Here is a 13000-nt window from a genome sequence, read left to right on the forward strand (position 1 = left end):
TGTAAGTGGAATGTGGTAGATGAACTCAGCTTTAAGAAGTCTTTCAACTTCACCCTTAATCACGACAGCCTTCCTAGGGTACATCGGGAAAGACTTTGACGAACAGGCTTCGCGTGCAGATATGTTGGGATTTCATGCACTACAATGCTAGGATCAATGCTGGGCATTTCTTCGTAGGACCATGCAAACACATCACGAAATTCCTGAAATAGATGAGTATATGTCTTGATCTCATCCAGAGAACAAGATACCCCAATATGAACGTGTTCAATGATACCAGGTTTGATAGAAATGTTAATCGACATCGTTTGGGTAATATTACCCAAATTTCCTTCCAACCATAATTTGTGAGTGATGATCGGTAGCGGAAACAAAGAAGAGGACTCTTCGAAAATGGTAGACATGACCGTTGGATGAGGCAGGAATGAGGAGCGATGATGAGTATTGATCCAAGGTGGTTCCTCGAGAGACATGACTTGCATGATACCTTCATCAGCAAGGAAGGTCTCGGCTAAGCGATCAGGTGATTCCAAAGTGCCAAGCCATGGGGATTGAGAGTACATATCGAGAGAGATATTTGACATAAAAGAATCTGAGGATTCAGAACTTGAAACTGAAACAATTCCATGTAATTGACTTCGGCGGGACTAAGTGGCATAACCTCACCCTAGGTATCAACAAGATCTGGTGAAGTTATGATCCAAGGATCAATTTTGACCGAGATCATGTTGACAGAGGTAGCATGAGGAGGTGGGAGTGGAAAAATTCCCATTAAGGAAGAATCATTGAAAAGACCTACCCCCACACTCTCGACGTATGAAACATTGCCATTTGAGGAGGAAGAGGCAAAGAAAGACAACTGGTCAGCAGTGACAATCTTCCTTTTATGGGGAAAATGAATCACGCGAAATAAAGAAGAGGCTACGGCATGCATGGCATGGGTCCAGCTTCACCTAAGTAGAATATTATAATTGATATTGGCATTAACAATTTCTACCTCGATTTGCACTGTCTTGCCTTCTAGAGTGATGGAAAGGTTAGGTAAGACACTAAAGGGTCACGAATCGTGCCCATCGAAAGCTTCCAGGGTGTTCGGAGATTTGTTCAAAGTAGGAGAACCAATAGCCTTCCAACATGCTATTGAGATGATGCAGGTGGAGGCACCTTCATCGATGACAGTCCAGTGGATGGTCTTCTCATTGATGATTACCTAAATAAGAAAGGCAACTCGATGAGGAAGATGGGGAACATGGTTCTCTAGATCAAAACATATCAAATTGGAATCGGTGGGATCGATGCCCCTGATAGCTGACATCAAAGATTTCCACTGTGATGGGTAGCTTTGGAGCACCTCGAGGGCTGACATAGCTGATGGTGCCTAAGCCAAATCCTCAACAATATTATAGTGTTGAGCGACTTGGGCATTGGGATTATATGAGGATTTCCGTAGCACACCTCGAGAGGGTGGCCGTATAGCAGAGTCAGGGTTAGGGCACTCAATATGAAGACGGCTAGAAATCAGGGTAGAAGAAGAAGGTGCAACTTCTTTCTCCTTCCAAGCTATTGAAGCAAGAGTTTGATAATCTTTCGATCTAGTAGCCACATTAATAGGCGTACTCATCATGAACACTTGAGATTTGGAGGAAGAAGATTGGGGTTGGTCTACCATTTGGGTTTGCTGAGATGGAAATGGCACTTTGAGGATAGTAGGGGTCCCTTTAAGCAAGCGGCTAACTTCGGATCGTCACGAACAATCCTTAGTGTAGTGATCTTCCTCGCAAATGAGGCAAGGATACTTAGGTTTCTGTTGTGAAGATTTGCTAGCAGACGATTTGGAAGGACCCTATTTCGGGGCAGCGGCTTTACCCTTGCCTTTGCCTTTCTTCTTTCCTTTCGAGGATTTGTCCGCTGCAGTAGACTAGACAGTGTGGACCTCTGAGGTTTTACGAGGGCCAGGTGGATTCTGGGATGAACTATTAGGAACAGTATTTGAAACCGACTTCTATTTGGAAGAATTTTTAGTAGGGGTTTGGGATACCAAATCAATAACTCCATCAACGGGAGGTACAGCTTGTGACTTTGATGTCGCGGGATTGGATGATGGCCACGAAGCATTGGGTAATAACTCATACAAAGTGCCAGACTAAGAGTAAACTAGATCTAAGTACTAGGCATGAGAAATGGCTTGCTCTTTAGTAACACATCCACCCATAGCTATATCGCAAGAAATTGGGGCTATGAATGATTTGGTGAACCATTCAGTGAGTAGTTGATTAGCAATCTCAAATTTGATTAGGCGACGTCTACGTCTCCACTCATGGATGTGATTAGAGATGTGAGTCACAGTTTCTTGCTTAAGCAATGCGAGCAAATAGGTCCCAGTTTCATAGCGAACCAACAACTAAAAATGTGCGAGGAAAGCCATGGCTAAAGAGTTAAAGTCATGGTAAGTACTTCGAGGCAGCTCGATGAACCACTTAGTTGCAATGCCAATGAGGGTTCGTTGGAAAATACGCAGACGAATGGAATCATCAATGTACGAGTTCGACGAGCACTAGAGGTGATATGTCATCACATGGGCATGAGGATATTCTTTAGCTTTCCCATCGAACTTTGGACAATCGCTTGGTATCTTGGACGACACGGGAGGCCAGTATGGCGAATGAAGGATTGGGTCATTCGTAAGGTGAGATACATCTGGCAACTCGAGTGTAGCCAATAATGGTAATTGAGTGTTAAAAGGCATGGGAGTTCAATAAGCAGGTCCAAACAGAGGAGCCCATCCCTGTTGGTAAGGATTTTGGCCCCTCAGTGGGGGATTTTGTCCATATGGCATCTGAGGCTGCCCCCATTGCGGATTAGCTTGACCATAGGGTGGATTTTGACCTTGAAAACCTTGAAAATGTCTGGCCATAGGTTGCTGATAAGCAATGTACAAGTTAAAAAGCTGTTGAGCTTGTTGACCTTGGATATATGGATACTGCACCTGTTGTCCTTGAACATATGGGTGATGAGCCTATTTCTCCTGAACAAGAGGATTTTGGACATGTTCTCCTTGGGCATAAGGTTGATACACTTGTTGCCCTTGGACATAGGGATTCTATACCTGTTGCCCTTGACCAAAAGGATTTTGAACCTGGTGATTTAAGGCATTAGGGTTTTTTACCTGATGTCCTTGGATGACAAGATTCTAGACTTGTTGACCTAGGACATTGGGATTTTGAGCCTGCTACTGTAGGACTTGACCTTGACACTACCCTTGCAAGGGTTGACCCTGTTGATATGTATACAAGGGTTGTTGTTGCCCTGGTTGATTTTGCTATTGCAAGGGTTGACCTTGCGGTTGGAAAATTTGTCCCTGAGGCTGCAGAGGTTGGCCCTGCGAGGACATGGGTTGGGAGGTGTGTGGAGCATATTACATCTACTACTGCATGGTTTGGTACAAATGTTGCAAGGGTTGACCTTGCTGCGGGATCATTTGCCCTTATGGTTGCGTAGAGAGCCCTTGCTGCAACAAAGGTTTCCCTTGTGGTAACAAAGGCTACCCTTGTTGTTGTAGAGGTTGTCCTTGCTATTGCAAGGGTACTTGAACAATGCCCTAGAAATTTCTGAACTGAATCTGGCCATAGCCAAGCTAAAAGTACAGCCTAGATTGGAGGGTGTAAGGTTGATTAACCATTCCTTGAGAACCATATGGAACGTAAGGAGTTTTGTATTGGACTTGAGCCCCATAGGGCTGCTGATATTGAACATTGCTCGATCCAAATGGACCAAGGGATTTTGAACCTATTAGTACTGGACATTGCTTGATCTAGTAGGGTCAACAGGGTAGTGAGTAGTACCAAAAGACAGCTGGTTCATACCAAGCATGTGAGCTTGTGAGCCACTCACATTGGTGGCACCTCACACCATAGAAACATTCAGGTTTTTCCCCCCATGCGATGGCACAACCTGGCCACTTACTAGAGGGATGGAGGAACTGACAGAGAGATTCTTCGAAACTGCTGGTTGTGCCTGATCGGTAACTGGGATTGATGATACAAGGGTATTCAAATGGTGGGTTGCACTGGGACTGGGGTAACAGCCTGTTGGGGAGTCATGTTCGCAACGAACAGACCTAACGTAGGCATGGTGCTTGATGCCCAAACAGGGTTATGGTAAAGTGATGAGGAACTAGGTGTACCTGAAACCAAATGTGCCAAAGACACATAGTTGGGTGGAAATCTGGTGGGAATACTCCCCAAATAGGGGAAACCCTCAAGAGGAAAAAGAAACTCTTCCTCCTCAATAGTGCGTGGAGTAAAAACTTCAGACTATTCTGGAGAGGTGATTGGAGCATTGCCTTCAGGTTCCATGTCTGGAAATAAACGACAACGAATGGTTGAACAAGTACAAGGGGATAGTTCTAATGGAACACTAGGCTAGTCATACGGACTATAAGGATGCTGCGGTGATATCACAACAGGGTCAAACAGAGGATTCAGAGGATAAATAACTAGTCCAAGCTGACCGTCAATCGTCAGCGAGTCCTCAGGAGTTTGAACGGGATTTACAGAAGCATCCGGAACTACTCAAGCATTGAGGAAAACACTTTTTTGAAGGAGAGAGGCATGTTAGTTCCCTATAATACTATTGCATTCCCTTATTATTATTGTCATTGTAGCCCCTTATTATTATTGTTGTTCCCATGTTGTCCCCATATTGTTATTATTGCGCCCCATAGAATCCCACTAATGTTGTTGTTGTGCCATTATATTATTAATGTTATGTCGACTCTGATTATATTGTGACCCCTTAGACTTCTATATATAGAAAGGAGGTTTTGTCATTTGAATCATCTAAGAATTGTTTATTTTTGTAATGTAAAGGAGGCTCCCCCCTCAAAGAGGCTTATTTTGAAGTCGTTGACCTATCTTTTCTTCAATTTTGTGAGCTTGTTTCATAACAGGGGCTTTGAAGATCATGCAACAAATCTCCATCAATTTTCCCAAAGGTACACTAGAGCAAGTTGATACATGAAAGGGGTGTCCTTTGGGTAAATACACTAAGTATTCCTTTCACGACAGAGACAGTCGAGTAGAGGCTATTCTAGAGAGAGTCCATTCAGATGTGTGTGGACCATTCTCAATAGCATCCATGGCCAAACACAAGTATTATGTTATATTTGTTGATGACTTTTCTCGAAATCTTGGATATTTTTCATTCAGAAAAATGATCAAACCATCAAAACATTTTGTGAGTTTAAAGAATTGGTGGGGAAAGAGTTGGGCAAGAAGATTAAATGTCTACGGAGTGATACAGTGGTGAGTATGTATCAAATGAGTTTAAGAAATTTTGTGCAGCGGAAGGGATTATATGAATGTTGACGACACCCCATAACCCTCAACAGAATGGGGTGGCTGAGAGGAAGAACAAAAGCATATTAGGGGTAGCGAGGGTGATGTTGCATGACGAAGGCCTACCACTACACTTGTGGGCTGAGGCATGAAACACAATGGTTTATGTTCAAAATTGTAACCCACATCGGATACTTGGGATGAAGACATCAAAGGAGGCTTATTCCAGTAAGAGACCAAATGTTGTTCACTTCAGGATTTTTTTGGTCATCGGTATATTTCCATGTGACCAAAGATGCACTAAAAAACCTTTAGCCAACAACAGAGTTGGGGATATTTATTGGGTACACTGATACACCTCACAACTATCTGGTGTACTTGTCGACCATCAGGATGACAGTGGTTTGCAGCGATGTCAGATTCAATGAGGAGAAGGCCATGCAAAAGTTTCCCTTGCGAGGAAGCTTCAACTACATGCAGTTGAGGAGCTTTTAGCTCCTAAGGTTGAGGAGCCATAGATTTATGTGGAGCAGCCACATGCAGAGGATTCGGGAGTGGATACATCCACTCAGGAAAAATCTTCTAGATATGGGAGTAAGCACATCAGAGAGGTAGATATATTATTGTTGGATGCTAGAGAGAATGTGGGAGCACCCACATCATAATGCAGACATAGGAGGTCACATGACAGGTATAATGGATATGTGGCTCTTATGTGTGGATCTGTTATGACAAAGCCATATTCCTTTGACGAAGAAGTGCAGCAGCTGATTTGGGTTGATGCCATGGTGGAGGAGTATGACTCCATAGTTCGTAACTATGTTTGGGATGTGGTCCTGAGACTAAAGGATAAGTTTGTGGTGAGCTCTCGTTGGCTTTACAAGGTAAAGCAAGTTGTAGATGGTAGTGTGGAGAAGCATAAGTCTATATTTGTGGCCCGTGGCTTTTCACAGGTAGAGAGGATTGATAATGATGAGACCTTTTCTCCTGTTGCAAGGTATTCATCGATCAGATCTATATTTTCACTATCAACGCAGATTGGGTAGAAGATACATTAGATGGATGTATAGACAACCTTCCTTAATGGCATGATTGAGGAAGAAGTGTACATAGAGAAGCCTGAAGGTCTTAAAACCTTCGACTATGAGTCGCATGTGTGCCAGCTCAAGAGAGAGTTGTATGAGCTGAAGCAAGCACCTCATGCTTGGTTCACCAAGATAGACAGCTACTTAACTGGGTTGGGCTTCATGAAGAGTAAAGCAAATGCGAATTTGTACCACATAGTGGTGGAAGGTAAATTGTTGATCATTGTACTTTATGTTGATGATCTCATACTGACAGGTGATGATCAGCTAATCAAATCTTGTAAGGAGGACCTTTCAAGAGAGTTTGAGATGAAGGACTTGGGGCTCATGCATTACTTTCTGGGCATGGAAGTATAGCAGGGTGATGGGGAGTTGTTTGTGTCTCAAGGAAAGTATGCCAACGAGATACTCAGGAGGTTCAACATGGAGAGTTGTAAGCCTATGGGGACTCCTCTAGCTGGGAACTGGAGGAAGGAGGATGCTACTTCGGGAGAGGTAGTGGAAGCTACTATTTACAAGAAGCTTGTGGGTTAACTCATGTACTTGGTGAACATATGACCAAATTTATGATATGCAGTTAACAAGCTTAGTCAAGTGATGGTTAGGCCTACCAATTTGTATTGGAAGGAGACAAAGCATGTATTAAGATACTTAGGGGAACTACTGAGTATGTATTATGGTATAGACAGACAGATGGAGTGAAGCTTCAAAGCTTCAACAATGCAGATTGGGTAGGGATTTCATTGGATAGGAAGAGCACTTCAGGAGGGATATTCAGTATTGGGTCAACAGTAGTTTCTTTGTACAATAGGAAACAGAGAGCAGTTGCACTCAACTTGGTCAAGGCAGAGTACATGGTTGCAAGTTAGGCAAATGTGAGGCCATCTCGATGAGGAAGATCCTAGTTGGTTTTTATGGCCAGCAGATGGATCCGACAGTGATTTACTGTGATAATCAAAGTTGTATCAAACTCTCTGAAAATCCAGTTTTTCATGATAGGTCCAAGCAGATTGATATCTGATATCATCGTCTCAGAGATTGTGTATTGAGGCGAATTATGTTGTTAGAGTACATTCCCATGGAGGAGCAAGATGTTGACATTTTGACAAAGGCATTATCAATATGTAAATTCGAGTTTCACAAAGATAGGATTGGCATAGCAGATAATCCCTTTCTTATTGAGAGGGAGTGTTGAGAAATGGCAACAAGAAATTCTAGTTTAATTTATCCTTGAATTAAACTGTGAATTAAAATCTAATTCTATTCTCATAGCAACTTGTAAATAGTTAATTAATTTTAATTAAATTTGATTAACTTATTTAGCTTAGGAATTTTGAGTTGGAAGTCTTTCTGTGGTCATGTATATGTTTTCCATAAATTTTAGAGGTCTGGGATGAGTTTATTTGAGTTGTAATTATATTAATTCAGTTTATTGAGTTATGGTCAGTTAAATTAGTTTTAACTGTTTGTGGAACTAATAGAGGACTAACAGTCAATTGGTGCACTAGTGCATCCACAAGTGTTACTCCAGTTAACTGAATATTCCCTCATGCGAAACTCATGCATGTCAATTCAGAGAAAGACCCATTTGAGACTAGAGTGCAGGGATAGTGTACTATCAGTTGTATGATTTACTGAGTTATAAATATCATGCATGCAATTAGAGAAGAAACTATATTTGGATTACACAGTTTTCGAAGCATGAATTCCCTTTAAATATGGGCTATTCATCCTAGGAATTGTGCAAGGAAATAAGGGCTTGGCATGTAGTGGAAATTGGCTAAGTGTTGGCTAATAGTAGGCTTGTGAGGTGGACAGTTGAGCATACTTGTGGGGAATTGTTCTAGTGAGAACACGATTTGTATCTTCACTCATATTTCTGATTTAATGCAATACAGATACACGAGGTTTTGAGCGGTGACTTTCCCCAGGAAAACTTATTGTGTTATGTGCCATCGATTTATCTTCTTCTTGTTCATATTGTTTTCATTGATCTATTGGATTCCGCTAGTTGAAAGTAGAAGTAGATTCTTGTCCTGTGCTTTGGTAAATTGCATGAGCTTGTGAATCTACAGGAAATTCTATAGGATGATAATTAGGGTGAGAACTACTAAGAGAATAGAAATATATATGCCACCTAGGAGAATAAATTATAGAGATTAGAGAGTTGTAAAATATTTTGAGATGGAATATATGATAAATTTGTAGGTTCTAACCCCGTACAGAAATTACCTGCATACGAATTCTAAAACACAAAAAATAAATAATGTGAGAGCAGAACACATATACACAGAGATTTTCCCCTGGATCCCAAAATCGGGACTACCAGCTTGAATTTTCATTATGTTCCTTTCAATGTTACAATACATATTTATATATGCCGAAGCATCCAATACCATGGACCGAAAACCATCGTGTCCAATACCATGGACCGAAAACCATTGCGTCCAAAAAACATGTGCGAAAATCATGAACAAAACCATAGGTGGGTCCACCCAACCTAACATAGGGTCCAAAACCAAAATTTTCTGGGGCGTTGCCCTGGACCCCATCAAGTGGGGTTATGAGTGCCCCTAAAACCCCCTATTAACTACGTGGAAAGAATATAACACAACCTGACATTCTCCCACTTGTTGTTTTCTTTCCACAAGGGGCCATAAGAGAGCTTAGTCATTTTCCTAGCCTTGAAATGCCCATTGTCTCTCTACACCAAGAGAACTTTTCAGAGCTCACAGATTTTGTCAATGCATCTGCAGTATTCTTCAAAGTGTCCACCTTTACCAGCAACACCTTTTTGTCTTCTATCATATCCCTCACAAAGTGATACTGAACATCCATGTGCTTTGTCTTTGAATGATATGCAGGGTTCTTTGCCAAGAAAATTGCACTTTGGCTGTCACAGTCTATCCTTATAGCTTCCCGTACTAACCCCATACTTTAACACAATCTTTGCAACCAAACTGCTTCCTTTCTTGCATGAGTGGCTACCATGTATTCCACTTCTGTAGTTAATAGTGCCACTACAGATTGTTTCTTACTCATCCAACTGACTGCACCTCCAAATAGGTTAAACACATACCCACTTGTAGATCTTCTCTAATCTAGATCTCCAGCCCAGTCTGCATCAACAAAGCCACAAATATCCAACACTCTGTCCAATCTTAGTCTTCCTTGGTAGCACAAACCATAATCACTAGTGCCACGCAAATGCCTAAAAACCCGCTTCACTGCTGTCCAATGCTCCTTTCCTGTTTTTGACATAAACCTGCTTAATACTCCCACTACATGTGCAATGTCTGGTCTAGTACAGACCATTGCATACATTAGGCTACCGACTGCACTTGCATATGGAACACGACACATGTCCTCTTCCTCTTCTTGTGTCTTGGGACATTGTTCAACAGATAACCTCACACCTATAGGAATAGGAACCTTCATTGGTTTACTATCTTGCATATTAAACCTCTGCAGTATTGTCTCGACATACTTCCTCTGGTTTAACTAGAGCTTCCTCTTTGCCTGATCTTTTTTAATTTCCATGCCCAAAATATAGTTTGCAGCACCAAGATCTTTCATGTCGAATTTGGAGAACAATTGGATCTTCAAATCTTGGATAATTTCTTTGTCATTTCCAACTAGCAACATATCATCCACATACAAGACCAGATAAATAACATGGTCACTGGTTAATTTAAAATACACACAGTGATCTGCTTTGCTTCTAGTGAATCCAAGTCCCCATATAAACGTATCAAAGTTCTGATACCACATCCTTGGTGACTTTTTTAACCCATACAGAGACTTCTTTAACTTGCATACCAGTTCTTTCTTACCCTTCATCGCAAAGCCTTCAAGTTGCTTGATGTAGATCTCCTCTTCCAGATCCCCGTGAAGAAATTTTGTCTTCACATCCATCTATTCTACCTCAAAATCAAAAGCGGCAACAACAAATAAAAGTAATCTAATAGAAGTTACCTTGGCAACAGGAGAAAAAATATCACCAAAATCAATTCCCGACACCTAGGAATAACCTTTTTCTACCAACCGAGCTTTGTATTTCTCCACTTTTCCTTCTGCATTTGTCTTCTTTTTGAACACACATTTGTTGCCAATAGGTTTCCTTCGAGCTGGCAACTCCACCAGATCCCAAGCCTCATTTTTGTGCAAATATGCCATTTCATCAACCATGGCCTCTTTCTAGAGTTTTCCATCCTCTAAATCCACTGCTTCCTTCACACTTCTGGGATCATCATCAGTAATAGATAAAGCAAAATTTGAATAGAAAGCAGATGGACTATACCTTTCTGGTTGCCTTCTTTCTCGAACTGATCTTCTTACACCCGGAGTTTGTGGCTCTTCATCTTTTGATTCCTCTTCTGCTTTAGAGTCTGATTCTTCCTCCTTTAGCTCAAACTCTATCTTCTCAGGTTCCTCTGGTTGGACTTCATGTTTAATAACATCTTTCACCTCTCAAACACCACATCTCAGTTGTACACAACCTTCCTTGTTACTGGGTTCCAAAGCTTATAACCCTTCAAACCATCCTTATACCCAATAAATATGCACTTTTTAGATTTACTATCTAACTTGGTTCATTTCTCCTTTGGAACATGTACATATGCATCACATCCAAATACCCTTAGATGTGAAAGAGAGGGTTTCTTACCAGTCCATACCTCTTATGGAGTCTTATCCTCCAACGCTGATGAAGGTGACCTGTTGACCAGGTAACATGCAGTATCCACCGCCTCTGCCCAAAATTCCTGTCCTAACCCGGCACCACTGAGCATGCTTCTTGCCCTTTCCATCAACGTCTTATTCATTCTTTCTGCAACTCCATTTTGCTGAGCTGTATGTGGAGTAGTCTTCTGCCATGCTATACCACACTTCTTACAGAATTCTTCAAATTCCTTACTGCAAAACTCTCCACCATTATCTGTCCTCAGTACCTTTATCTTCTTATCTGTCTAGTTTTCCACTAGAGCCTTAAATTCTTTAAACTTGTCAAAGACTTCAGATTTCTTCTTAAGGAAATATATCCATGTATTCCTCGAGAATTCATCTATAAATGATACATAGTACACAAATTTACCCAGTGATGGAACCTTCACAAGTCCAAACACATCATTGTGCACAAGCTCTAATATCTGTTTCGCCCTCTTACTACCAGAGGGGAAACTCACCCGATTCTGCTTCCCATATACACAATTTTCACAAAAATCAAAATCCAGAGAGCTATTACTCATACCTTCTACCATACCTTTACCATGAAGTATCTAAACGCCCTTTTCTCCAATATGTCCAAGCCTTTGATGCCATAGCATGGTCTTCTCTCTAGAGACCACTAGATTTTCTGCTCCACTTTCAGGAACCACAAAACTATTGCACCCATCAATAACAGTGCTACCTTGCAGCTTATACAGAGTTCCAATTCGAACTCCCCGCATCAATACCAGTGCTCCCCGAATCATCTTGCAGGTATCCTTCTTGAACACTGTTTTTACACCTGCATCATCAAGCTTGCTAAGAGAAATCAAATTTTTGGCTAATGCGGGAATATGTAGAACACCTGGAAGCGTTCTAACCCTTCCACCTTGCAACTTCAACTTTACTTTTCCGCAATCAACGATTCTAGCCTTCCTGTCATCCCCCAAGAAGACATCACCACCATCATATTTCTCATACTCGCAGAACCACTCTCTATGGGGAGTGAAGTGAAAGGATGCACCTGAGTCAATCCATGCCTCATGATCTACATATGTACTTGAAGAAGCCAAGTACACATCCCCACCTTCATTTGAGGTGGTTTTCGCCTCTACAGAAGGAGCCTCATCAAATCCCTTTCCTTTGTCAGGAGCTTTAGATTTACAGTCCCTTTTATAGTGCCCTTCCTTTCCACATTTCCAGCACACCAACTTTATAGGTTTTCCTGGAGATTTAGATCTCCCACTCGATGACTTATTTTTGTTTCTATTCTAGGACCATCCTCATACAGACAAGGCATCACCATTTTGGCTCTCCATATTTTTTCGTCTCATCTCCTCCGTCAGCAAGGCTGAGACTATTTCATCAAATTGCAAGGCAATTGCATTTCTACCTATTGTAATAACCAGACTATCCCACGAATCTGGTAGAGAACACAAAAAAATGATGCACTTATTTTCATCTGAAATTTTAATATCAAAAGATGCTAACTGACTTACCACAGTATTAAATGCATTCAGATGCTTTGTCACTGAGTCTCCATCTTTCATCCTCAGGTTATACAGATTTTTCCGTAGGAACAGTTTATTCACCAGAGACTTAGATTGGTACAAAGTCCCTAACTTGTCCCACAAAGCCTTTGTCGTAGCTTCCCCTGATACATTCAGCAATACTGAATCTGAGACACACAATCGTATTGTGCTCTTTGCCTTCCGATCCAACTTCTTCCATTCTTCATCAGACACTCCCGTTGGTTTAGTACCCGAATCTACCGTGATCCATTGATCTTTATCCACCAACGGATCCTTCATCTTGAGTTTCCACAACTCAAAACTCTGACCATTAAATTTCTCGATCTCTATCTTTCCACCACTC

This window comes from Pinus tabuliformis, chromosome J (assembly GCF_031772625.1).
Source record: "Pinus tabuliformis cultivar Carrire ecotype Pingquan chromosome J, CPIR1, whole genome shotgun sequence".
Lineage (NCBI taxonomy): Eukaryota > Viridiplantae > Streptophyta > Pinopsida > Pinales > Pinaceae > Pinus > Pinus tabuliformis.